The sequence below is a fragment of the Protopterus annectens genome, chromosome 12.part0 (genome assembly GCF_019279795.1).
Source record: "Protopterus annectens isolate FY-2018-M chromosome 12.part0, PAN1.0, whole genome shotgun sequence".
Taxonomy (NCBI): domain Eukaryota; kingdom Metazoa; phylum Chordata; order Ceratodontiformes; family Protopteridae; genus Protopterus; species Protopterus annectens.
This window is the reverse complement of record NC_056746.1, coordinates 40,638,075-40,665,010: the sequence shown is the minus strand read 5'-3', so window position 1 is coordinate 40,665,010 and position 26,936 is coordinate 40,638,075.

Here is a 26,936-nt window from a genome sequence, read left to right as displayed (position 1 = left end):
CACACACACAGACACACACACACACACACACACACACACACACACAGACACACACACACACACACACACACACACGTGGATCTACTTAATCAAAATGGATAAATGTCGATTGCAATGACAGCAAAATGTTAAGAAATCAATCATCGACATGTTAGTATGCATGGCTGAGGAATATCCTCTCAGTGTGCAAAGCAGACAACAAAAAATGTAAAAACATTGTTTTGTAAGGAGGCACCTCCCTACACCCCCTATTAATTATATATACTGATTCTGAGACTGCATAATCCCAGGGGAAGGAAAATATTCTCCAACCCTGGAGATTGTCAATCTCACACACAACTGTCAACCATATGTTCTGTCAACCAAATTGTTTCGCCATTTGGAGTTTTGATCTTTATATCCACTCCCATAAATACATATATATGTATGAAACAACCCCACGTTTTACATATAAAAGATCTAGGACTCTGAAATCCTATTTGATAAATAAGGACCAACCTTTTTTTGCTTTCACCTTCTCCGGACCCATGTAAACCTGCGGGCATGTTTAAATGTGAACGCTGCATCTGCTGTAATTTTATTTATACAGGCAGTCCTTATTGTTTTACTCACTGTAATTTTACTGTGCATTTTAAACATTCCTTGAACTACAATAGCAACCTGGCTGTTTATGTTGCTACATGTGATTCATGCTACAGCTTTTACATTGGAAAGAAATCATGTACGCTTACTGATAGAATGAAAGAGCACAATGCAGCAGTTAGATCAGGGGATTGATCTAATGCATTAAGGAAACACAGCCAGCTATGACATAATTTTTCAAAGTTTTCATTTTTTGTTTTAGACCAGCTGTAGGATTTCTTTGGGGACACATAACTTGTTGCTGCTCAAAGAGCTTAAGTGACAACTTATCCTAAAGGCTGAGTTCACACCTGGACTTGATGACTCTTTGAATATAAGATGTGCTCTGCGGTGGCTTCAGTGACTTTGCAGCACTATCCTTTTGACACTGTTTGTTGCGTTTTATTTTACCTTGGTTACATTTTATACATTCTGCTTCTCTTAAGGTGGGGGTTGGGGTTTTTCTGTTGAAACTTTTGGATTGAGTTTGCTCTAATGACAGACTAATTTATGACTTTTGTTCAGGTTATATGTTGTTTTTACTCTTTGCATAGTATTTCTGATGAAGTCCTGATACATTAAATGGACGAAAGCCCTAAAATTACCAGGTCTCAGTGTATGTTTTTTCCATTGTTTTTTATTTTTTAATCAAAGAAGTTATTTTAGTGTATATAAAAACACACCCATGTATATATATATATATATATATATATATATATATATATATATATATATATATATATATAGTTTCACTTCAGTATAGTGAAATACTGAAATACTGAACGTTATATGGCCGAGACCATATTATCGAAATTTCAGTTATTTTGCAATACTGAAGTAGTGCAAAAAAAAACCAAACAAACAAAGAACACAATGTTTCTACAGGGGGCAAGCCTCCCTGCACCCCCACACCCCCCTACTTAAATATACCAACTCCAAGATCGCACTACAATCTCCCGTTCCGCGCCATATGCGAAAGTACAGAATGGGAGATTTGCCGTGTCCCCACTATCGTGCAATCACGGGGATGGTATATTTATGTGAGGGGGTGCAGGGGGGTTTGCCCCCTGCAGAAATGCTGTGTTCATTGTTTGTTTATTTATTAATTTATTTATTTTTTGCACCACTTCAGTATTTAGAAATACTGAAATTTCGATAATATGGTCTCAGCCATATAACATTCGGTATTTCAGTATTTCAGTATACTGAAGTGAAACTCTCTCTCTCGCTCTCTCTCTATATATATATATATATATATATATATATATATATATATGTGAGAGAGAGATAAAGATGACTGCAATACATTTGGTTGCAAACAAAAATGTGTGACATACAAATGATTGACAAAAACTCAGTGACAGCACAAATGATTAACTACATATATGAGTGATTCACATTTGGGTGAATTCAAGCTTTATATAGTGTAGATATGTAGGAGTGTGCAAGAAAATGAATGTTTGCCTGAAAATGTGGTGTTTTTGAGAATGTCTGTTATAGTAGGTACTGTGTATGTCTGAGTGCTGCGAGGTTACGGTTAGGTAAGGAGATACGTTTAGTGTTGTGCTCATTTAGTGTTTGATGTGCTCTATACCCTACTGACTTGATTAAAGGTGCTATTAGGGAAAGGGTGTTTAGTAATGTAATGTATAAGGTTAGGCTTAGCAGACATAACTAACGTGATGCAGGGGGGTGAATCAAGTTGCCAATGTCCAAGCCTCAGTCAGCTGACTTTCACATGGGCAGGTGTCATCTACCACTTATATTACCATTTGAAATTTAACTATGTAACTGTTTGCATGCACAGTGTTTTGTGAGCTTGCTACTTGTGTTAATAATTTTGGAACCGGCAAACTGTGCAAAACCTACATCTTATGTTTTGCTCCTTGTTCTAGTTATCATAATGAGTAGATACTTCCAGTTTTTTTTCAGAATTTCTGCAAAATGTAAAATTCAAATTAAAACATGAGCAAAGCACACATGGAAAAAGTTATAAAACATTCATTATTTTAAATATTTAGTGTTTTGACAGACGAGATCAGACAATAGTCCCCATGGACTATGATGTTTGCAGATGACATTGTGATCTGTAGTGAGAGTAGGGAACAGATGGAGGAGACCCTGGAGAGATGGAGATATGCTCTAGAGAGAAGAGGAATGAAGGTCAGCAGGACTAAGACAGAATATATGTGTGTGAATAAGATGGAGGATAGAGGAATGGTGAGGATGCAAGGAGTAGAGGTGCCGAAGGTGGATGAGTTTAAATACTTGGGGTCAATAGTTCAGAGTAATGGTGAGTGTGGAAGAGAGGTGAAGAAGAGAGTACAGGCAGGATGGAGTGGGTGGAGAAGAGTGTCAGGAGTGATTTGTGAGAGGCGAGTACCAGTAAGAGAGAAAGGGAAGGTCTACAATAGGGTAGTGAGACCAGCTATGTTATATGGGTTGGAGACATTGGCATTGACAAAAAGGCAGGAGTTTGAGCTGGATGTGGCAGAGTTAAAGATGTTAAGATTTGCACTGGGTGTGACGAGGGTGGACAGGATTAGGAATAAGTATATTAGAGGGTCAGCCCAGGTTGGAAGGTTTGGAGACAAAGCCAGAGAGGCATGATTATGTTGGTTTGGACATGTGCTGAGGAGGGATGCAGAGTATATTGGAAAAAAGATGCTAAGAATGAAGCTGCCAGGTAACAGGAAAAGAGGAAGGCCTAAGATAAGGTTTATGGATGTGGAGAGAGAGGACATGCAGGTGGCTGGTGTGACAGAACAAGATGCAGAGGACAGGAAGAAATGGAAACAGGTGATCCGCTGTGGCGACCCCTAACGGGAACAGCCGAAAGATGATGATGAGTGTTTATGTTGAAACTATTATACCAAATAAACACACTGAGGTAATGAAGGCATGAAGAAGAGTAGCATTTATATGCTGCGCCATCTAAGATATAACTTTCTTAAACTCGTTTTTTGCACGTATATATGTTACATTTCAGCCAGAATCATTACATTTACACGCAGCTCATTTACTTGACATTTCAGCCAGAATCGTTACATTTACACGCAGCTCATTTACTTGACATTTCAACCATAATTGTTACATTTACACGCAGCTCATTTACTTGACATTTCAAACAGAATCGTTACATTTACACGCAGCTCATTTACTTGCGTTTTCCTTGTGCACGTTTTTCTGATGATGTCAGTCGTTGTGGTAGGTGAAGCAAAACAAGCCAACCTTCCCATTCTTTAGCCATGGATTCCTCATCCTTTGTGATGCAAAGTGTGTGCACAATCTGAAACAGCCCAGTATTTCCCCTTTAGCCTGGCTACATTCTGATATCTGGTAGTGGGCTACTATAGTCTCAGTCCATAAAGATCATTCTTCAGACCCCATTACCTACAGACTAATCAGCTTCACAGGCATGTGTTGAAAAGTATCGTCAAATGCATTTGATCAGACAAGAGACGCTTCCTTCTCCATGACCTAACCCAGTACAGTTCTTTCAAGGGGAGCTCTATAATCACTGCCCTAATAAATATACTTGACTTTGTCACTGCCATTTTGGATGAAGGTTTATTTGCATGAGCAGTTTAGTTCCATCTGTCCAAAGTATTCAGCATTATATCACATGACAGCATTTTATTTATCCTTTGTTGACTGGGGTAGTCCCACTAGGCTAGGGACCTATTTTCAATGGAGACCTGAAGTGGTATTTATACTACTAGGGGAAATGTGGCAAGGTGCATCAGGAAAATTCCCCACCACCACCTCAAGCAGATATAACCTCAGTTTAACGTCTCAGCCAAAGGATGACACACTCAGGAGTGCTGCCACCCACCTTATACTGCCCTGCAGTGTCAGCAATCCAATCATCTGGAGTGGGAATAGAACCCACAGCCTTCTGATCTCCCACATTAAAGCAAGTGTGCTACCTTTTGTGCCACTAACACTGACAGCTTAACTCAATTTGACCAGAAATGCAGCACCATATCCCATGACAACATAGCTCAGTCTAACCAAAGTTTTCAAGACTATAATCAATGATAGCTTAGCTTAGTCAGGCCAGATATTCACTAGTATATCACATGACACAGTCTTACATAAACTCAAGATCTAAATGCAAATGAAACCATAATAACTTTGCTCCATAATTTGCTACATGGTCACTCTGTCATCACCGGAATCCTACACTGCCCCATCCTGAGGTCACTCATTTTGACATCTGCTTCTCAGACATCAATAGTAGTCCAGTGTCTGGCTCACAAAACATGCAGACGACTGCAAATTAGGGTGCATTTTTGGGTAACTGCTGATTCCACCTCTGTTCAGGCAGCATCTAACATTACAGTTAGATCTCTTCAGTGTCAGAAACAAAGAAATTCTGTCTTGTGGCACCTCAACTCAATGGTTTACACACTGCAGTGCTGCAGTTACTTTGGTCTGTTGTTCAAATAATCTACAGTAATAGAAGGGGCACTTTTGGTCGAATATTTCAATGAACGACTTTTTGTGTAGGAATTGGTTCTGGTACTCATGGCAGATTGTTCTTTCATGGAGGTCATGTGATCCCTGATATGGCATATTTATAAGCACAGGGGAGGGTATGTAGAAGCATTTATTTTTGTTTTTTGTTAGTGTTAATTCTGGTATTTGAGGTATGCTATGGGCATTTATATGTTTACTGCATGCATCTTGTGTTTTTTGTGCTACTTTTGTTTTTTCAGGTTTTCCTTTAGACAGTGCTATCACAATGACTGAATGTTCAAAACATTTGATCATTAAATAGTCCAGAGGTGTAGTGGTGTGGCTTCCTAGTAATAAACTCAATGCTGTCTCTTTAGAAAAAAAGCTCTTTTCTTAACATGAAGAGGAAAAACAGGAAAAAAAGAAAAGCTATTTTCTACTCTTAAACTGTAGCAGTTGCTATAGTTTATATCATTCAAAGAGCACTACAATGTTTCAGTTTGAAAAAGAGATCTTTTCACTTTTAAACTGTAGCAAACTGCTTGCTACAGCTGGAAGAAGCAGTTGCTACAGTTCATACCACACTTAGAGCTCTACAAAGCTCAGTTTAGACCAGAAATGCAATACTTGCATTTTCATGCCTGTATGCACAGAAAAGGAATAGGGATGAGTCAACTGTACCCACAACTTCTGAAATAGCATCCTTGTGGAAATGAGTAGTTCATGTGCTATGTTTTACATAGGTTCATAGGTTCATAGGTGTGTACTAGGCTAATGGCCCTGGAGCCTTTACAAGCCTAGCCCATAGGATTACCCTAGCATCATACCACCCAACCTTAGTTCCCAGTGCCTCTGTCAAGTAGTGCCACTGGTGTGATCCCCAGGGTGAATTTTCTATTTCCCATCCAGTCATCAAGATTTCTCTTGAAGAGGGCCAGTAAAGTGCTCTGCTTGACATGTATGGGAAGTCTATTCCACAGCACGGGCAGTCTCTCGTTTAAGAACCTATCCCTCCAGCATGTTCTGTTAATTGTGGTAATGAGGTCAAGGTCTCTGGAGCGTGTATTGCTGAGGGACTGGGATTTCTTTAGATGTAGCATTTCTAACAGAGCTGGGTCAGACATGGTTTTATAAGTCAAGCAGAAAGCAGAGATCATGTTCAATCAATGTGAATAAAGAGAAATACAGATCGTCTGCAAATAAATATTTATGAAATAGTAAAAGAGCTAGGAATCCTACTACACAGTGACCTCTCATTTTGTATCATACATCCTTACAGCCTTACCATCCCACAGTATATGGAGTTGCCTAACTGATCCTGCATGTGGTTGCGGAGTCATGTTAATGAGGTAATTGTCCCCTGTATGCAGTTCATCTTAGGCTAATTATGAACTAGTTTACACTGATCCATAACCTACCCACAAACCATGTGTGTATTGTAGAGGAATACAGAGATTCCCTTCAAAAAGAATCATAAGGGTTTAAGCCTCATCTTACAGTTAAAATAAATTGTTCTTCCTGTTCCCTGTAACTTGTAATCTTCTTAGTCAAGACTTATATCTGACATCTAGGGCATTAAAGGACCCATTACTATTGAAAGCATGTTGCTTAGAATACTGCAGTGGTGACCAGAACACAAAAGGACACAGCCTTGGTAAAAATTAATAATAACTATTTCATGAAATGTAAGCATTTCTCAGAGGCACTTGCACCTTATGGAGTAAACTCCATTTCCCAATTAAACTCCGCTCATCAGTTTATACCATCAGGAAGGAACTGGATGAGTAACTGGGCAGGAACAAATTTCACATGGGATCTAGGGCATCAAACTCCTCACTGGCCAATAGGCTTTAAGCTTCTTCACCAAATGAATGAACCTATCAATCCTGGCATTTCTAGACCAGCTGGGAGATATCAACTCCGGTTGGAGGGGGCTGTCTGCTTAAATGTGTAATTCCTAGGTTAGCAAACCACACTAAAATGAGCATAGTGCATTGGAAGCTGTGGTCTGCAATGTTCATTTTCTTGAATGTCAATATTTTAGTGCAAGTATAGTGAAAGGTTCTAGGGTGGCCACGTTGGTGCAGCAGTTAGCATTGCCACTTCACAGAAAGAGGTTTGATCCTCGGCTGGGGTGCCTTCTGTGTGGAGTCTGCATGTCCTCCCTGTGGTCGCATGGGTTTCCTCCAGGTGCTCCAGTTTCCTCCCACATCCCAAAAACATGCTGTAGGTGGATTGGACACTCTAAATTGGCCCTAGGTGTGCGTGTGTGTGCGTGCCCTCTGTGGAAGGTTGGGCGCCAGGCTGGCAACTCGATACCGTAAAACTCCACTGCCAATCATGAGCAGACAGGTGATCCACTGTGGCAACCCCTAACCAGAAAAAGCCGAAAGAAGAAGAAGTATAGTGAAAGGTTCTATTCATTCAATGAATGTTTTGTCATAAACATGCTGATATGTGCATGCTTATTGATGTCATAACCATGCTGATATCTGTATGCTTACTGAGGTCCTAACCATGCTGATATATGCATGCTTATTGATGTCCTAACCATGCTGATATGTGCATGCTTATTGAGGTCCTAACCATGCTGATATGTGCATGCTTATTGAGGTCCTAACCATGTTGATATGTGCATGCTTATTGAGGTCCTAACCATGCTGATATGTGCATGCTTATTGAGGTCCTAACCATGTTGATATGTGCATGCTTATTGAGGTCCTAACCATGTTGATATGTGCATGCTTATTGAGGTCCTAACCATGTTGATATGTGCATGCTTATTGAGGTCCTAACCATGCTGATATATGCATACTTATTGAGGTCATTACCATGCTGATATGTGCATGCTTATTGAGGTCATAAACATGCTATGTGCAAGCTTATTGAGGTCATAACCATGCTGATATGTGCATGCTTATTGAGGTTATAACCATGCTGATATGTGCATGCTTACTGAGGTACTTATCATAAACAATACTGATATCCACTCCCTCATGCCTAATAATACCGAACAAGTTCAGTACTGCAAAGCAAAACCAACTAATGAAATAATCAGACCCATCATAGAATACAACTCCCCATTTGGGATGTACCTTACAAGACACCTGCAACAGCTGTAAAGACCACAGAAGTACCTCACCAAGATGATCACTGGCCTCAAACAGATGCCCTATGCAGCTCGACTGAAGAAACTCCAGCTGTACTCGGTTGCATACCGCCTACTCAGAGGTGATCTCTGCCTGACATACGAGGCCATGTCCAAGCCAGAATTGATGGATATGCTCCACCTAAAGAAAACTATATCCCTTTAAGCCACACGCTCTAGTGATCTAAACCTTATCACAACAATAAATAGGACATGCTGGAGGGATAGATTCCTGTCCCAGAGACTTCCCATGCTTTGGAGCAGGATTCCAATCTACATTAGGCAGAGCTCCTTGCTAACACTCTTCAAGAGAAACCTTGACGAGTGGATGGGATACAAAAAGTTTACCCCAGGGATCACTTCAGTTGCTCTGCTGGACAGAGGCACAGGGAACTAATTTAAGGGGGCGGTGAAAGCCAACACATTCTGGCTAGGCTTATAAATGCCTTTGGGCAGATAGCCTAGCACCTACCAATGAACCTATGAACAATAGCTTTGACACCATAGCAGGCATAAATGTGGTAATCTCAGTTCCAATATCAGAAATGGACAGGGTCGTTGATGCATTGGTAAAATTGGCTGTTCACATTTATAAGGGACACAACCTACAGGATAGAAAGCAGCAACATAACACAAAGTACAAAATAAAGGTGAACACGTATGTATATTTAGCCAATTCTCTATGGCTTGTTAAAGCTAGTAGGTATTGAGGCAAATGCTCAACAGATATTACTCATTAATGTGACCTGAAAATGTAAACAACTGAAATTCAGGTACTTCAGCTAGTCCATTTAAAAACAAAAAAGTAGAAATAATAACAGTTCAAAGGTGACTTTTTTAGGGAAGAGTCAGCCTCTGCCCCCCCCCCCTTTTCACTTACGTCTCTGTCATTTCTATGTAACCCATAGATTGGTACTTTGCTGTGTCTGTTCTTATACCTCTGTGATAATGCAGGTCCCCACCTCCCTAACCAGACTACTTTTATTGTATTGTTACATTATAATACTAAGTAATGCACATTCTCCCCTCCTGTACCACTGCCCACAGGTCCCCATCTCCCTACACAGACTCATTATATTACATTGTTACATTGTAATACTAAGTAATGTCCACCCTCCCCTCCTGCATTACTGCTCACAGCACCCATCACCCTATACAGACTCCTTATATTGCATTGTTACATTGTAATACTAAGTAATGTCCACTCTCCCCTCCTGTACCACTGCCCACAGGTCCCCATCTCCCTACACAGACTCATTATATTGCATTGTTACATTGTAATACTAAGTAATGTCCACCTTCCCCTCCTGTATCACTGGCTGCAGCTCCCCATCTCCCTACACAGACTCCTTCTAATACATTTTAATACTAAGTAATATTACATTGTAATACTAAGCAATGTCCATACTCCCCTCCTGTATCACTACCTACAGGTCCCCATTTCCCTATACAGACTCCTTATATTACATTGTTACATTGTAATACTAAGCAATGTCCACCCTTCCCCCTGTACCACTGCCTGCAGCTCCCCATCTCCCTACACAGACTCCTTACATTACATTGTTACATTGTAATACTAAGTAATGCCCACCCTCCCCTCCAGCATCACTGCCTGTTGGTCCCCACCTCCCTAACCAGACTACTTATATTACATTGTTACATTGTAATACTAGGTAATGTCCACCCTTCCCCCTGTACCACTGCCTGCAGCTCCCCATCTCCCTACACTGACTCCTTATATTACATTGTAACATTGTAATACTAAGCAAAGTCCACCCTTCCTCCTGTACCACTGCCTGCAGCTCCCCATCTCCCTACACTGACTCCTTATATTACATTATTACATTGTAATACTAAGCAAAGTCCACCCTTCCTCCTGTACCACTGTCTGCAGCTCCCCATCTCCCTACACAGGCTCCTTACATTACATTGTTACATTGTAATATTATGCAGTATGTACTCTCCCATCCTGCATCACTGCTTGCAGCTATCCCATATATGTACTCTCCCCTCCTGCATCACTGCTTGCAGCTATCCCATATATGTACTCTCCCCTCCTGCATCACTGCTTGCAGTTATCCCATATATGTACTCTCCCCTCCTGCATCACTGCTTGCAGCTATCCCATATTTGTCTTTGTGCTACATAGTAACATTATTCATCTATGCTACAAACCATTATCTGTTTGTTATATTATGTGTCTGTTTATCTCTTCTATGTCTGCAGTCACTCACATCCCATCTGACCTTACCGATAGCCATAGAGACATAGAGACATACTTTTGCATCTCATGTATAAGCACCACTGTCCCTTATTGGTTAAAATGGAGCCTGACCCTAACACAGATTTGGTCTCTATACTATATTACTCCCCATCAGCCTGACAGATCCATGTCTTTTTGGCTCCTCTATTCCCACATCAAGTCATACCATCTTCTACTTCTCGATCTTCCTCAGTGTAATGGCTTCTGGAATAGTTAATACCTCGCAGATTGCTACCTGCAAACTGCTATCCTGCCATCTACCAGGTGCTGCTTCCTATCTCTTCAACTGTCTTCTCTGTCAGGTAATTAGGATCTGCATTCAGCACAACACACAATGGCTTTCCCCTTGACAACTACCTAACTGCAATTTACCTAACACTATGCACAGATATTTTCCCACCATTTCTCCAGCCAACTTGGTTGACATGGGCATCCTGAGGCAGTCTAGCAACTGCCTCATGTTCACTGGCAACCCTCTACTCCTAGTCCACACAAACTCAACATGTGAGAGATGCAACTATATTAAGAACCTTAAATCCATGCTCTCTCATACACCACTCAGTACATATTACAATGAGCCAGTTGTCATGGCATGCACATCTCACCATCTACTCCGTCCAGACCTACATCACACATACCTACATATGCAGAGGTCCTCACCAGAAACATATCTAAACACCAGACACCTCCTAAACACAAACACAAGCACACAACATGCAATAGCTCACATACCAGTGTCTCACCTGTCAAGCCCTTAAGGCAAACCACAAAATTAAACATATTAGTCATAGGTGATTCCATCGTAAGACACACAGATGTCCCTCTCACCAGGCTGGATAAGAAAAAGGTCACGGTCAGGTGTCTGTCAGCTGCTAGGATAAGACAAATAACACATGCACTCAAGTCTCTCAGCCACAGGTACTGTTATGACTCTGTCATAGTCCATGTTGGTGTGAACAATGTGAGATGTACCTCTCTGCACTATATGAAGAGAAACATAACTGAGCTCTTGGACTTTGTGTCTCAGACAGGTATGTCCCTAGTCTTAAGCCGCATTTTACCTTCACCAAGAATGATGTCTCAATAAAACAGAAAATGATTGACTTCAATAACTGGATAGCTTCTGGTGTCATTCTAAGGAGATCCACTGTCTGCCAGCCTGGGATGACATGATCAACAAACCTTGATGCTTTGCCAGAGATGGTCTTCATCTGTCACCCTTGGGATTTCGGCTACTGGCCAAGGCTCTTGCCACCCTATAGTGCCTTTTTTAGGCAGTGTCTCAAGGACAAAATTCCTGATATAAAATCTCCATCTAAAAACATCCTCAAGGTTGTGCTGCTAAACAATAGGAGTCTTAACATGAAACTGTACTCACTGGAAGCAGTGCCCACCTTAGAAGATGCAGACATCTGTGCAGTCACAGAGACCTGGTTCAAGGCTGTGGAGAGCACCCCAACCATACTGAGTTGGACCTCCTTCCACATGTTCAGACCCCAACCTGAAGGCGTGAAAACTAAAGTAGGCAGTGTATCAATATTCATTAAGGATAAATACACCTCCAGACTGGTTAAACACTATGATTCCCTGGAGATACTTCAGGTGCAGTTAACTGTTGGTAGGACACCTATTCAAGTCATTGCCAGCTACAGGACCTCCTCCATGAATCAGGACACCCACTCTGCCTGTTTGGATCTATTTCAGTCTATCAAGATACATGCAAACACCATGGTTTTGGGTGATTTTAACTACCCCCCCCATTGACTGGGTAAATTACTTTGGCTCAAACTCACTTGCCCAACGGTTCCTTGACTTTGTTAACTCCAGTACCCTGGACCAGCTGGTTGACACCCTCACAAGGGATGCCAACATTATGAATCTGGTGTTTACCAATATGGGAGACCACTTTAGCACCCCTAATGTGAGGTCTTTCCTGGTGAGATCTGACTACAAATCAGTCTCATTTGAAGTAGCTATCACACCTGACTCCCTCCCCAATAGCAACTAAACTCAAAAACTTCTCCAAAGCTGATTATAACTACTTACAGCATGGTATAAATAGCTTCACTGCACCTCACCCTCAAATGGAATTGGCAACTATGCTAAGTTCTACACTAATGCTTTATACAAACACCTGTATAACTGCACTGACTCGGCCGTACCTGATAGGACCAAAACAACGTCATCAAGGAAGAGCAAATCAGCCTGGTGGACAACTGCCATTAACAGGCTTTACAATAATAAGAAGAAATCGCTGTCTAAATGTAAGAGGGAGCATGCACTCCTAAACTGGAAACACTCCCTCCTCAGCTTAAACAAGCAAATAAGACTTCTTGTGAAGTCCTCCAAATTAGCTTCCTCAACTAAAGACAACCATAAGGCATTCTTTAGTTACATCTGTAACCTAAAAGGATAGGCCCAGATTTGTGCAAAACTGGTAGTTGATACCACATATACTGAACCTGTGAGTATAGCTAACCTGTTGACCATCACGTTCTGTGAACATTTCATTCCCCTGTCCCCACCACATGTACTCCTTGACATCCCTACCACCTATCCCCTACCTTGTATCTCTAAAGAACAGGTTGTAAACGCCCTCTCTAAAGCCAAAAATACAGCATCAGTGGGACCTGATAACATCCCAGGCTGTGTCATACATGTATATGCCAAACAGGAGGGGTCCTAAGTACTGAGCCCTGGGGAACGCCACTTGTAACTGGTTTAGAGTCAGACCTAGCTCCCACAACATACAAGGCCATGTTAAACCCTGAGCTGTTGGACATGCTCCACTTAAAGAAATCCCAATGTCTCAGATCCACACACAGCAGGGATCTAAACCTTGTCATCACAATGAACAAAACATGCTGGAGGGATAGGTTCCTGACCCAGAGACTCCCCATACTCTGGAATAGACTGCCCATACATGTCAAGCAGAGTGCTTCCTTGGCCCTCTTCAAAAGGAACCTTGACGATTGGATGGGAGATAGGAAATTCACCCCGGGGATTATGTCAGTTACCCTGCTAGACAGGGGTCCAGGAAAGTAAATGTTGTGGGAAGAAATATCCAGGGAATTGTTTGGCTAGGCTTGTATAGACCCTAGAGCGGATAGCCTAGTATGAACCTATGAACCTATAAAATATCAGGATCTGCAGGCAGAAATGAGAGCAATGTGGAAGAAAGATACCCAGACAGTTCCATTAGTAGTAGGAGCAACGGGTCTTATAAAAAATAATCAACAATCATATTTAAATATGTTACTGATATATATAACTCCATATGAGTTGCAGAAGGAGTCATTACTGGGCACATTGTGGGTGCTGTGAAGAGCACTTTTGGCTGACATCAAAGATTGAAACAATACTCATTTCATGACCTTTAATCGTACTTTGACTTAAGAATGGGATCTATTCCATTCATGGTATTAGAAACCCAAAATACTTGGAGAAATTAAAAAGATTAAGACCTTATCAACAAAGATATAGGTAATCTATAAACACTTGACCCTACTCAGTTTGGATTTGTCAAAGGGAGATTATGCCTGTCAAACCTGGTGGACTTCTTTGAGACAGTCACCAAGGCCCTGGATGGGGGAAAATCTTTGCATAGAGCCTACCTAGACTTAGCCAAGGCTTTTGACATTATCCCCAATTCAGGCATCATAGACAAACTCACCCAGCTAGGTATCCACCCTTATATCATTAGATGGGTCGCTAACTGTCTCACTGATAGAACCCATATAGTCAAAACAGGGGAATCTACCTCCAACAGCAGACCTGTAACCAGTGGTGTTCCACAAGGGTCAGTCCGGGGACATCTACTGTTTGGAATCTATTTCTCTGAAGTACAAGCAAAAACTAAAAGTCTGTGGCTGACAAAGTTTGTTGATGACTGCAAACTGGGAGCGGTCATAGAATCTTCAAATGATGCCAACATCCTACAAGAGGGTCTTACACAAACAAATGATTGGTTTCAAAGTCATGGCCTTAAACTCAATGCAAAAAAAATGTATTATCATCCCTTTTGGTAAAAGCAATGTTTGTGCTAAATACCACTTCAGTAGCAACACCCTAAGTAATATACCTCTAAACCTCTTACAGCAAAAATCTGGACAAAGCCATGATGGTGGACAAATAGGGACAGAATTTAAATATTGCTCTTACAAACTTAGAAAGTTGATGGAATAATAGGTTTTGCATTAACATGAATTTTCTGAAGGATGTGGAGTCTTAAACTCAAATGTTTGTCATTATTTTATGACTTCAATCCTCAGCTATTTGCCAGAAAAGTACAGATTTTAGGAGGAACACAGCAAAAATATGAGGCAAAACTCTGGACATTCTGTGAAAATCTGTACAGTTGAGTGGTATTTAGTAAGTACTCGGTGGTGAGAGACCTGGACACACAAGTTGACAGCAACCTTACGTTTGTTCACCATGTCTCCACTGTGATAAGAAGGGCATTTTATTTTGCTCATCTCATAAGAATGGGCAATGCCTCCAGAAAAAAAGAAGTTATACCCTCCCTGTAGTCTTCCCTCATCAGGCCAATAATTGAGTACAATGTCCCTTTAGGTATGCACCACTCCAAGCGCCTGCAGCAATTGGAGAGACCACAAAGGTTCCTCAAAAAGAAAATTCAAGGTCTTCAGCATCTGTCCTATGCGGATCATCTGAAATCACTGTCACTTTATTCTGTTTCATACAGACTACTCAAAGGTGATCTCAGCCTCATATAAGGCAATCTCTAACCCTGCTTTATGGGAAATGCTGTATATCCACAAGTCAAATGGTACACGAGTTACTCACTCTCAAGATCTAAACCTGGTATGTAACATTAATAGAACCTGCTGGATGGACAGATTTGTCTCCCAGAGGTCACCACACCTTTGGAACAGATTCCTACTTCATGTCCAACAGAGCACGTCATTGGCCTTCTTCAAAAACAATCTGGATGATTGGATGGGTAACCATAAATTCACCCTGGGGGTTCTACCTGTGTCCCTCTTGAACAGGGGCATTAGGTGCTGATTGTGGAAATAAGTGTAGAACTTGGCTAGGCTTGTAAGGGCCCTAGGGCCATTAGCCTAGTAACTTCCTATAATCCTATGATCCTACCTTAGGCACCTCCTCTTCCCATTTACTAAATGTAAGTCCAATGACCATTTACCAAATGTAAAACCCAGTGACCGTTTACCAAGTGTAAGGTCAATGATCATTTACCAAGATTAAAGAACAATAACCATTTATCAAGAGTAAAGCCCAGTGACCATTTGCCAGTTGTAAAGGAAAATGACTTTTATGAAATGTAAAGCCCAAAGACCTTAGTGGCCCCTGTCTTCTTTAACAAGACTCTTAATTCACTTAGTGGCTGAGTCACCAAAGCCTCCTCTGTGTCATCACAATTGCCTTTCCTCTTCACTTTCTGTGTTATATTTTTACCCATCCTATCATTTCCTGTCCACTTTTACCACCCAAGTGCTCCTCCTTGAGCTGCATCAGATCCCTTTCCCACCCCATTCACCCTACTTACAAGCCCTACTCACTGCTGTCCATTCCTGATTCTCTCTCTTGTCTCTCTTCCTCTTCTCTTATTTTTCCTTCCAATGCCTTCTTCCATTTCCTCTTGTTAACACGAAATGTATCTGCCCCCCCCATAGTGTACACCACTTTACTGCTTCCTTGCCTTTCTGTTCCTCCACATTTGATACCAGATACCACTTGCCCCTTCCATTTTTATTCCTCTGCTTCCCTACCACCACTGCCATTCTGACAGCTGTTCCACTGCCCCACGTCCTACACTAGGTCTAACAGCATGCCAGTTTACCCCAAGTTCCAATGTCTGAATTTACATTGGGGCTAGCAGTGAACCTAAATGTCCAAATGCTGTGCCCCAACTCTAAAACAGAATCATATCTGAAAAGTCTAACACATAATCCAGAGTAGCATCTACTAGTCTACAAGACACCAGAATATAAATAGAAAACCAGCAGCTGTAAGTGGTTGTAAAAGAACAAATCTAACCATAAAACAAGTACTTCCTCTATATTTATTTCAAACTTAACAAACTTAGCTTCATAATCAAAGAACAACCTTACAGCAGTTAAAGTTATAGAACTGCCCTTCTCTTTCCTTCTGCTTTCTGTCTGAACCGCCTTCTGATCAGCGTCACCAGCTGTTTGTTGGCTAATCAGCTTTTTCACGCACTGCTGCCAATGGAAATAATCTCCAGGTAATCTAAAGGCTTTCCTGGAGGCGACTTTGGGACACATGGGAGTGTAAAAATAGCAGTTGCTTTCTAAGTGTCAGTAAAAATTCATATTATGGAGATACTGACAGAGTCAAGTAAAAGCAAACCAGCTTACCCACATTATAAGAAAACTGGAGTTCAGGCTATAAGCCATATATGTCATTCCTGGACCTAGCGCCTTCTGTGCAAGCTATACATGACTTCTCTGTGTGCTTGTGGATTTTCTTTAGGTTCCTCAATGTCCTCCTATTTCATCAGCTCACAAAATGTCTGTAGTTGTGCATGTGATGTGCATGTGAGTACAGGTGTGACCAGTGAGTACTTGCATCCTGTCCAACACTGGTTCCATACCGTATGCCCACTGCATGAATAAGAGGGGCTGGCTTCTCCGGCTGTGCAGTGAGTCTGAATAAGATGAAGCAAAGGAGAATGAAAGGCGTCGCTACTGCCTCATCTGAAATTCGGAGTCTGATAACCTGCACTCTATACTTAATAATACTAGTACTAACCTATGAACCTATGAACCTATGAACCTATACTTAATAATGTAAATTATATAGAACCTATGGCTGGCTTTTCTATCTATTTCAAAACCATACACATAGCTGTAGACACAAAAATATGATAGTAGCCAACAATTACAACATAAAACTGCAGAGAATTTTCTTTTCATTTACATAACAATCATACTGTTTAATATGGCAATAATTCATTGCAAACGGGTGTGGGTTATGGTGAAATTCATTCACTCCTGACTTCACTGCTTGATCACTTCATTTTACTCTCATGACGAAGCCTAGCCATTTGTGGGCAAATCCAAACACACACTATGCCTCTGACATAATTATTCCTATAATATTACATCACTGTATTGTGACATCACAGGCACTTCTCAAAATGCTTTTCACATTCTTATCTGTTTGTGCACACTGCAAGAATCAGTTATGGATTCCAGCCCTCTTTAAATAGGACATTAATTATCAAGTACACAAGTTCTATGGACACACAAAAAACAGTGTGGCTTTCCTGTCTTGTTTTGGTCCAGGAAATAAATAGACTCAAGTATTTTTTAAATATAACTCAAGCTGTAGCGCACCTGCATGTAAGACAGACAGTATGTATTTTCTGGAAAGTTAATGCAATATGTAACCCAACATATCTACTATATAGTTTATGACTCTCTAGTACACTCAACTAAAATAAAAGCAGTTCTTTGAACATAGTAACACACTGTTTGATCACAGTATTGTAATACTTCCAGAATGGTACTACTCAAAACTATAAACAGTATTAACTGAAGAGTTTTAGTATTTTGAAGAAATCCACAAAAGATTTGGGTGGGAGTGAATAGACTCTTAAAGCCTGGCCACTCTGACACCCCATACCTCTTAGGCACTTCCCAGAACAACCCAAAACAAACTGCTGATGCCTTTAATATATTCTTCACTGAGACTGTCCAGTCTCTATCTAACCAACTATCCCCCGATATATCATCTCAGCCCACCTCCCCTAGCATTTCTATTCCCACATTTCTACTGCAACCAGTACCCACATCCCTTATCTGTTCTCTTCTCCACAAACTTAAAACCTCCTCTCCATCTGCTGACCTTCTACCTGCCCAGTATCTAAAAATTGCAGCCAAACCATTAGCCTATCCAATTTCCATCCTGATTAACAGAGCTATTGTCAAAGGCTACATTCCTTCAGTCTGGAAAATTTCACATATTATTCCCCTACATAAAGATGGAAACTCAATAGAACTTTCTAATTACCAACCCATATCTCTTCACTCCCCCATGGCTAAAATCATGGAAAAATGCATCCAAAAACAGCTACTTAATCAGCTGTTAAACAACCTCCTATCCAACTGTCAGCATGGCTTCAGACCTTTCCACAGCACCACTTCAGCCCTCCTTTCCTTCACTGACTGCATCAACAAAAATCGGAATAATCATATCCTTACCTCTGCTCTCTTTATTGACCTATCCAAAGCTTTTGATATGGTCAATCACCAGATACTAATAAATTTACTGAAAACATTAGCACTAGACTCTTGTGCCATAAAGTGGTTCCACTCTTATCTTCATAACAGACAACAGGCAGTGCTCTGGCATACTAACTTATCCAGCCACCTCCCCATTACCCATGGAGTCCCCCAAGGCTCTATTCTTGGCCCCCTTCTGTTTTCTGTTTTTATCAATGATCTGCAAACCACTATTTCCTTTGCAACCTGTATACAATATGCTGATGATTCTACTTTGATTTGTTCTGCCTCATCCCCTTCTGAACTGTACTCTATCACCCAGCAGACTTCCCAAACCATTGAAACATGGTTCCTAAATCAATGTCTAATCTTAAATCCCCCTAAAAAACAAATTGTTACTTTTCTCCCCCACCAGAAAATCCCCTCCTCTCAACTTCTCTGACTTGTCTAATAATGGCACCAGCATATCACCTGACCCCTCTACCAGGCTCATCAGAGTAGAGATAGACAACCTATCCTTTGACTCACACATAAACAACACTATAAAATTAGTTAACAGAAAACTAGGCTCCCTTTATACAATTAAACCATTTCTTACACCACTTGCCAGAATTTCCATTGCCTATTCCCACCTAGTTTCAACCCTCCTTTACGCCTCTCCTATTTACACTTACCTGTCCAAAACTAACCTCAACAAACTGTCTGCTGTCTACAACAGTATTGCCAGATTTGCCTCTGGCTCTACTTTTAGAACTCACCATTTCATAAATTTAAAGAAATTAGGATGGCTTGAGTTGCAAAATCTGATCTTATTTCACCAACTCTCCTTAGCCCAAAAAGTCCTGTACAAACCTACTAACACCCCTATACTCACTTTCCTTATAACTTCTTACTGCAACCTCAAAAGCCTACGTTCTTCTAACAAACGTCTTAGAGCAACTTATAAATCCAACAACTTGGCAGGTAACTCCTTGTTCTCAAACGCTATGGGAAAAGCGTATAGCTCTCTTCCTGACAATCTGCCATCTCCTCTCATCACTGCTTCAAAACCCAGCTCAAAACTTACCTCAGTACCCCCTGGCTCTGCCCCTGCACAAACCCTGACTAACATTCCATTTGCTTCTAGTACTTCCATTTTTTCTGCTTACTAATTTTATACTATAACTTACTTTTCTGCTCTTCTGCTCAATTTGTATTCCATTAGTCTGTATTTAAGTCCAAATCATTGCATCTGTAAGAACTTGCTAATGCACATGCTCGATAACTAAAGTTGTAATTCGTTTATTAATGTGTGTATTTGGAGCTTTTCTACCCTGGCTTCTACTGAAAATTGATTCAAATCCATGTGGACCAGCCTGGTCAACAAATGTAAAATAAAAAGAAAAAAGAAAATACTGTTAAATACTGCTGGGTAATTTAGGGGCTTGTCCCTGTAAATGTTAGGAAGCCAGCAAGTGAAAGGAAGACTAAACAAGCAGGATGACACAGCAATATTAGTGAAGGATTAGTGTCCTTTTGTTTATAGGTTCATAGATAGGAGGTTCATCATAGGTTCATATAACATAGTTAACTACTTTGCTGCAGCCATTTAAGCTCAGCCAATTATCTCCTGTGAGACTCGACCTTCCACCTTGTGTGTGCTGCAAGGCAAACACCTTAACCATTAGGCCACCCTCCCATCCCCCTAAAACCTCACTTTTGGGAAGTCATCCACCCCTGGTAACTATCATATTGAGAGCACACCCCTTAGAGTTGACCCAGTAATTAGGGACTTAGGGACACACACAGACAGTAACCTAGCCTTTGACCATCACATGTCTACAGTAGTAAGGAAACCATTCCATGTTGTGCAACTTAGAAACAAAGGTATGGCATCCAGTTCTAAGGAAGTCATTGTTCCACTGTATTCAGAATTCATCAGACCTATCATTGAGTGCAATGCCCCCTTTGGTATGTACATAAGCAGGCATATCCAACAAATGGAACATTCACAGAGGTTCCTCACTAAAAAATACAGGGCATAAGTAAAATGTCCTATGCAGACCGTCTCAATGCCCTCTCGCTATATTTTGTCTCCTGCAGGATGTTGAGAGAAGATCTATGCCTGGAATTCAGGGCATTGTCAGACCCCACTCCAAGCGGCCCATAATAGGAGAGAATCACTCCAATAAGTGTAATTCTGTGAAAAAGCTGAGCAGTTTGTTTACTTTACTTTGCTTACAGAAATATAGTAAGAACATGAGTTCTATCCTGGCAAAAGGCACTGGAACTCCTATTTGTGTCTTAGCGGTGTAATACAACATAGGTGCAGAGGTCCTGTCCTTTGCATAAGACATTAAACAGCATCACATTTGCCCAAACTAGTAGTAGTTCAGGGTCATAGTACTTATCAGAAGAAACAGAGACATTTCACCTGATGTCCTTGGCAAATTTTACCTGGGCAGTAGAAATATTATCTCTGGCCTCCCCTAAATAAATGTCATAGGTTTAGTTAGTTAGTAGGCTCTAAGCATTAAACACTTATTGTATTCATATATAGTACTGATGGGAGACAGAAAGATAAAAAAGGAGCTGTAAATGCAGCGATAAAAATGGACATGAAAACAGCCAAAATGGCTATTAAGCAGGACAACTAACTGCATCACGCGGGAGTCGAATAACATTTTTTATGCAATGCTCTAATTAGAAAATGTTGCTTCTACCCTACTGTTTCCTGCAGTTTTACAGTTATAAATGCACCTATCTACTCCCTTCCTTATCCTTGTGCCGATGATATAATTTGATTTCAACTTTAATATGTTTTATTATTTGATTGTATTAATGCTTAACTTTACTCATTGTAATCACTGTTCCTCGTGATGTCATGTACAATAATTTGGATGTAAATCTCTATAATATGCATATAACTCTCTATAATATGTAATCTGTAATGGAGCTTTTCTCCCCAGGACTCCATTGAAAACGGGTTCTCTTGGCCCAATGGACTATCCTGGTTAACCAACAGCAAATAAAATAAATAAAAATAAATAAAAGGCTGCTACTACACTAGCTTTTAAAGAAACAGTCTTCTGTGAGTTGGGTGCATGTCCCTTAGCCACAATGGGATCTATGGAATCAAGAAATTAAATAAAAAAATGAATAACTAACTTCTTGGCACTAGATTGCCTCTCAGATTCGCACAGAATGTTGCTGAGACGTATAAATAGGATAATACAGAAAAATATCAACCTGATTTTATCTAGGACAGCTCCTTTGTTGATGACAATTAGCATGACAAATGACTACATATAATGATTTTCTACAGTGCTGCAGTTACTAGTATCACATGTTTAAGAAAAATATCATCAGAATGTGTGTGTGGTGTCTGTGTGTGTGTGTGTGTGTGTGTGTGTGTGTGTGTGTGTGTGTGTGTGTGTGTGTGTGTGTGTGTGTCTGTGCGTGTGTGTGTGTGTGTGTGTGTGTGTGTGTGTGTGTGTGTGTGTGTGTGTGTGTGTGTGTGTGTGTGTGTGTGTGTGTGTGTGTCTGTGCGTGTGCGTGTGCGTGTGCGTGTGCATGTGTGTGTGTCTTTACCAATCATTACTAATTTCTTTTATTACTTACATTTGTTACTTGTATATATTTATTTATGTATATATATATATTTTTTTGAAGTACTGACCATTTCCTAAGCAGAATAAGGTACCCCTTGGTGTGATTTATTTCCTGATAAAAACACAACCCTTGTGTTAAAGCTATTCAACACACATACCAAATGGGGCATTATACTCTATAATGGGTCTAATGATGGATGAGTTCAGTGGGACAATGACCTCCTTTTTTCTGGATGAAAAGCCCTTAGTGATGAGATATGCCATGTAGAAGGATTTCCTGACTGTTGTGGCAATGTGGTTATCGAAAGTGAGACCACTGTCCACTTGTGTCCCTAAGTCTCTCATCACACTGTCGATGTTTAGTGTCCTGCCACCTATGTGGTAGTTCATGGGTACATGTTTTTTCCAAAGGGGATAACTATACATTTCTTGGCATTAAGCTTGAACCCATGGCTCTGGCACCAGGCATCTGTTTCTGTAAGGCCCTTTTGTAGAATATCCACATCATTTGGGGATTCAATAATGGCTCCCAGTTTGCGGTCATCTGCAAACTTTGTTAGCCAGAGTCCCTTAGTGTTGGCCTGTACTTCAGAGAAGTAGATGCCAAACAAGAGTGGTCCCAGGACTGAACCCTGAGGTACTCCACTTGTCACTTGTCTGGAGCTGGATTTGGAGTCGGCTACTTTTACAGTCTGGCTTTTGTCAGTAAGCCAGTTGGCAACCCATCGAGTGACATAAGGATTTATGCCCAGCATAGTATGTTTATCTATGATTCCAGAGTGGGGGATGGTGTCAAAGGCCTTGGCGAGGTCCAGATAGGCTGGGTGGACCGCCTTACCCTCGTCCACAGCTCTGGAGACTGATTCAAAGAAGTCAATAAGATTCAGGAGACAAGATTGGCCCTTCACAAACCCAAACTGGGTGGGGTCCAGTGTCTGGAGGTTGCCAATGTCTTTGTTTATAAGTTCCATGATAATGCGTTCCATGCCCTTGCAGATCAGGCTTGTCAGACTGATGGGACGGTAGTTCCCAGGATCCAAGGCGGATCCTCCCTTGTGGAGCGGGATAACTGTAGCTGTGCGCCACTCAGTGGGCACGAAGCCTGAGGTGAGGCTATGATTAAACATGACACTTAGGTGAGGTGCCAGTTCATTTTGTCGTTCATGTAGTACACAGCCTGGGATGTCATATGGTCCCATGGATGCTGTATTCTTAGCTTTGGAGAGTGCTGTTTCTACCTGTGTGGCTGTGATTATTGGAATTTGGCAATCTTTTGGTATTGAAATGGGCCCTTTAGGGGGTGAGAGGGGAGTGAAGTTGGCACTAAATCGATCTGCCAGGATATTGGCAATATCCTTGGGATCAGTATATTTAATGCCATTCTGCTGTAGCTCAGAACAGATCTGAGCATTGCCATTTAGATTCTTGACATAACTATAGAATGCCTTGTGGGTGTCATTGGAATCTTTGGCAGTTTTATTTTCGTAACTAGCTTTTGAGGATTTTATGAGGGATCTCCGCTTCTTACTGAGGCTGGTAAGGGAGTTTGTTGCATCCTGGGATTTTCCTCTTTTCTGGAACAGTTTCTTCTTTCTGTTGTATAATTTGTTTATAGCAGGGGACCACCAGATTGGCTTCCTTTTTTGGAGAAGAGCATCTTGGTTCTATTTGGGATGGCACAATTCATGCATGAGTGGATGTGCTCGTACAGTGCCTTAGTGTAGGATTCTGCAGGCGAACTTCCAGATCCTGTCTGCGTGGGTGTTGTGAAGTTTGTCACTTCTGACTTCAGTAGCATGAAGTTGGCTTTGGAGAAGTTTTTTAAGGAGGTTTCCTTACTGGGGGGTGGGGGTGGGATGTGGATGTCAAGGGTTATTTGCTTATGGTCAGACCTGACCAATGAGGGGGTGACCACTGGTGTGGAGCATTTATCTCCCATGTTGGTAATGACCAGGTCTAGGATATTGGAGCCCCTGGTGGGACAATGGATTAGTTGATCAAAGGCATTGGAATTTATGATTTTGGTAAGCTGAGTAAGATTTAACATACAGAATATTTTGTATATATCAATGTGTATCTATATAAACATCTATATATCTGTATATATAGACAGAGAGAACTAGAGAGAGAGAGAGGAGTGCCTAAAATGATTTAAAACTGCATAAGATCGGCAGTCAGACTATCGACAGCAAATTATCTAAACTGAAAAAACATTTAACACAAAATATTGATACAATTGAAATTATACAGGAGAATGGTTTATGCCCTTTACCCATTGTTGCGTGCATTTGGAGTTGGCACATATAATTAATCAGTCACAACAAAATATTATATATTTTATTAGCTGAAGCCAAAATAACCCAGGGAGATTGTCATGTTTTATTGTTACAAATGGGGGGCTCAGACCACTTTACAGAATTTCTTCTGCTGAAATGCAAAGAACAAAATCTTCAATTGATTATCTGCCAATTGCCCTAATGGCAGCATTTCATACCTGTAGACGAACTGTTTTCATAATTAAAAAGATCAGCAATGACAAAATGGCTTGCCTGCAAGTGTAACATACAGATTAAACAGTAATATCAAAAACTTTGATTCAAAACTATTTTATGATTTGTTGGTTGATTACTTGATTATATATATATATATTGTAAAAAACTAAGCGATAAAGCACCAAACTAACCCAAAGAAGTGAGTGTGTGTACAGCATAAACGTAACAGATCCCCATGGCTCTATCTGGTGGGTATTCAAAGTAGTTTTTTCACCGATAAAAAATTAAATGCATATGTTTGTCATTAAATTCAAATGAAAATACAAGCAGTAATTGGTGAATACCTAATAATAAGCTGTACTGTTAATTGTTCTTATTCAATGCTGGCAAAGCTAAATAATTAAACCATTTATAAATTTTTCAAAAATAACAGTTCTCATCTGAGAACCATACCTCCCAATTTCTTTATGACAAAGCCAAAAATAATGGAGAGCTATTAAAGTGTCAAAATCAGGGACATATTTGAAATATTGTTGTTATAAGTCTTAACAGTTGCTCGAATAAGAGTTTTTTATTACTATGCATGTTCTAAAGGATAAGACATCTCAAACTCAAATGATTGTCATTATTTAGTGACTACAATCCTCACTGTTTTGTCAGAAAACCACAAATTTTATGAGGAACTGAACAAAACTATGAGGCAAAAATATGAGCATTTTGTAAATTCTTGACAATTGAGAGGTATGCTGAGACCGGATCTACTTTCTAATCTTGAAAGACCATAATCACGAATTACACTATCTCAAGATGAAAATGTCTGAAACACAATAACCTGAAACTCCAAAACACTAATTTTCAAACCATTGAAAAACTTAAGACAAAACCGACCGACCTCCCTCCACCATGAAAAATGACACCAGTAAACAAACCAACAACAACCTATTCACCTACATTTAAGCAGGGGGTCCACTCAGGTTGCACTATCACAAAGAAAACTGTACTCAAACTTCCCAACAACTTAATATATAAAATATTTCTCTTCCAAAGCCTTAAACACAGAACACCTGCCTTAAGCTTCTGTATATAACCACACATCGGCCATCATATCTATATCCTACAAACCACTATACCTTAAATGAATGGCATACAATTCACAGTAACACTGCACTAAAACTATTACAGGTTCAGCATTCTCAGATTCATCATTCTGAACTTTTGATAAATAGCATTCGCGACATTTTCATCTCGAGAGTGATATTCACGATTATGGTCTTTTGGGATTAGAGAGCAGATCCCTGAGACCAGGGCAATTTTAAGCCTAGCCAATTTCCTTCAGTGAGAATAAAACCCTGTATTTGTGAGGTAAACACCTTGACCATTATGCCAACCCACAACCTTTAAAATGACCACAGCTAAGGATTTTCTCAGTGAACTAAAAGGTATAATACAAACTATAAGCAATTATTCTATTCCATTATGATAATATTTTTCATAGGTGAATATTAGACTATCAGTCTGCAGACTTTTACAAACATAGCCAATAACCAGAGGCATCAACAAACTCGGCACCTTGTACCTGTAAGACTAAGACCTTAACCATGAGGCCAACAATGCCACATGTCGGCAATTGTAGTTTAAATGCTAAAAAGTGGAGTGCCACTGCATTTGGTAAATAATCTGTTTATCCATCTTATGGTATAGCCATCACCCTGCTTCAAAAGGAAAGACTGAGAGACCTGAGAACATGGGCAGATAATTCCATTCCCTTGGGCCATCACATTGCAACAGTGGTTAGGAAATCCTTTTACCTGACGCAGCTGATTTCAAAAGGTATTTCATCTAGATCCAGAGAGGGTCTTACCCATCTATACAGTACATTGGACAGACCTATTATCAAATACAATGCCTCATTTGAGATGTATCTTACTAGGCATATCAAGGAACCAGAAAGACCTCAGTGGATCCGAATTAAAAAGATTATGATCAATTTTGCCTTTCTGGCCATCAGGGGTCCAGTAGTCCAAGACCTCCTATACCTCCAAAAATCAAGCAGTCCCATTAACACAGGAGATCTAAACCTGCTTATACAAATAAACAAAATATTCTAGAGATTCAGATTCATCACGGAAC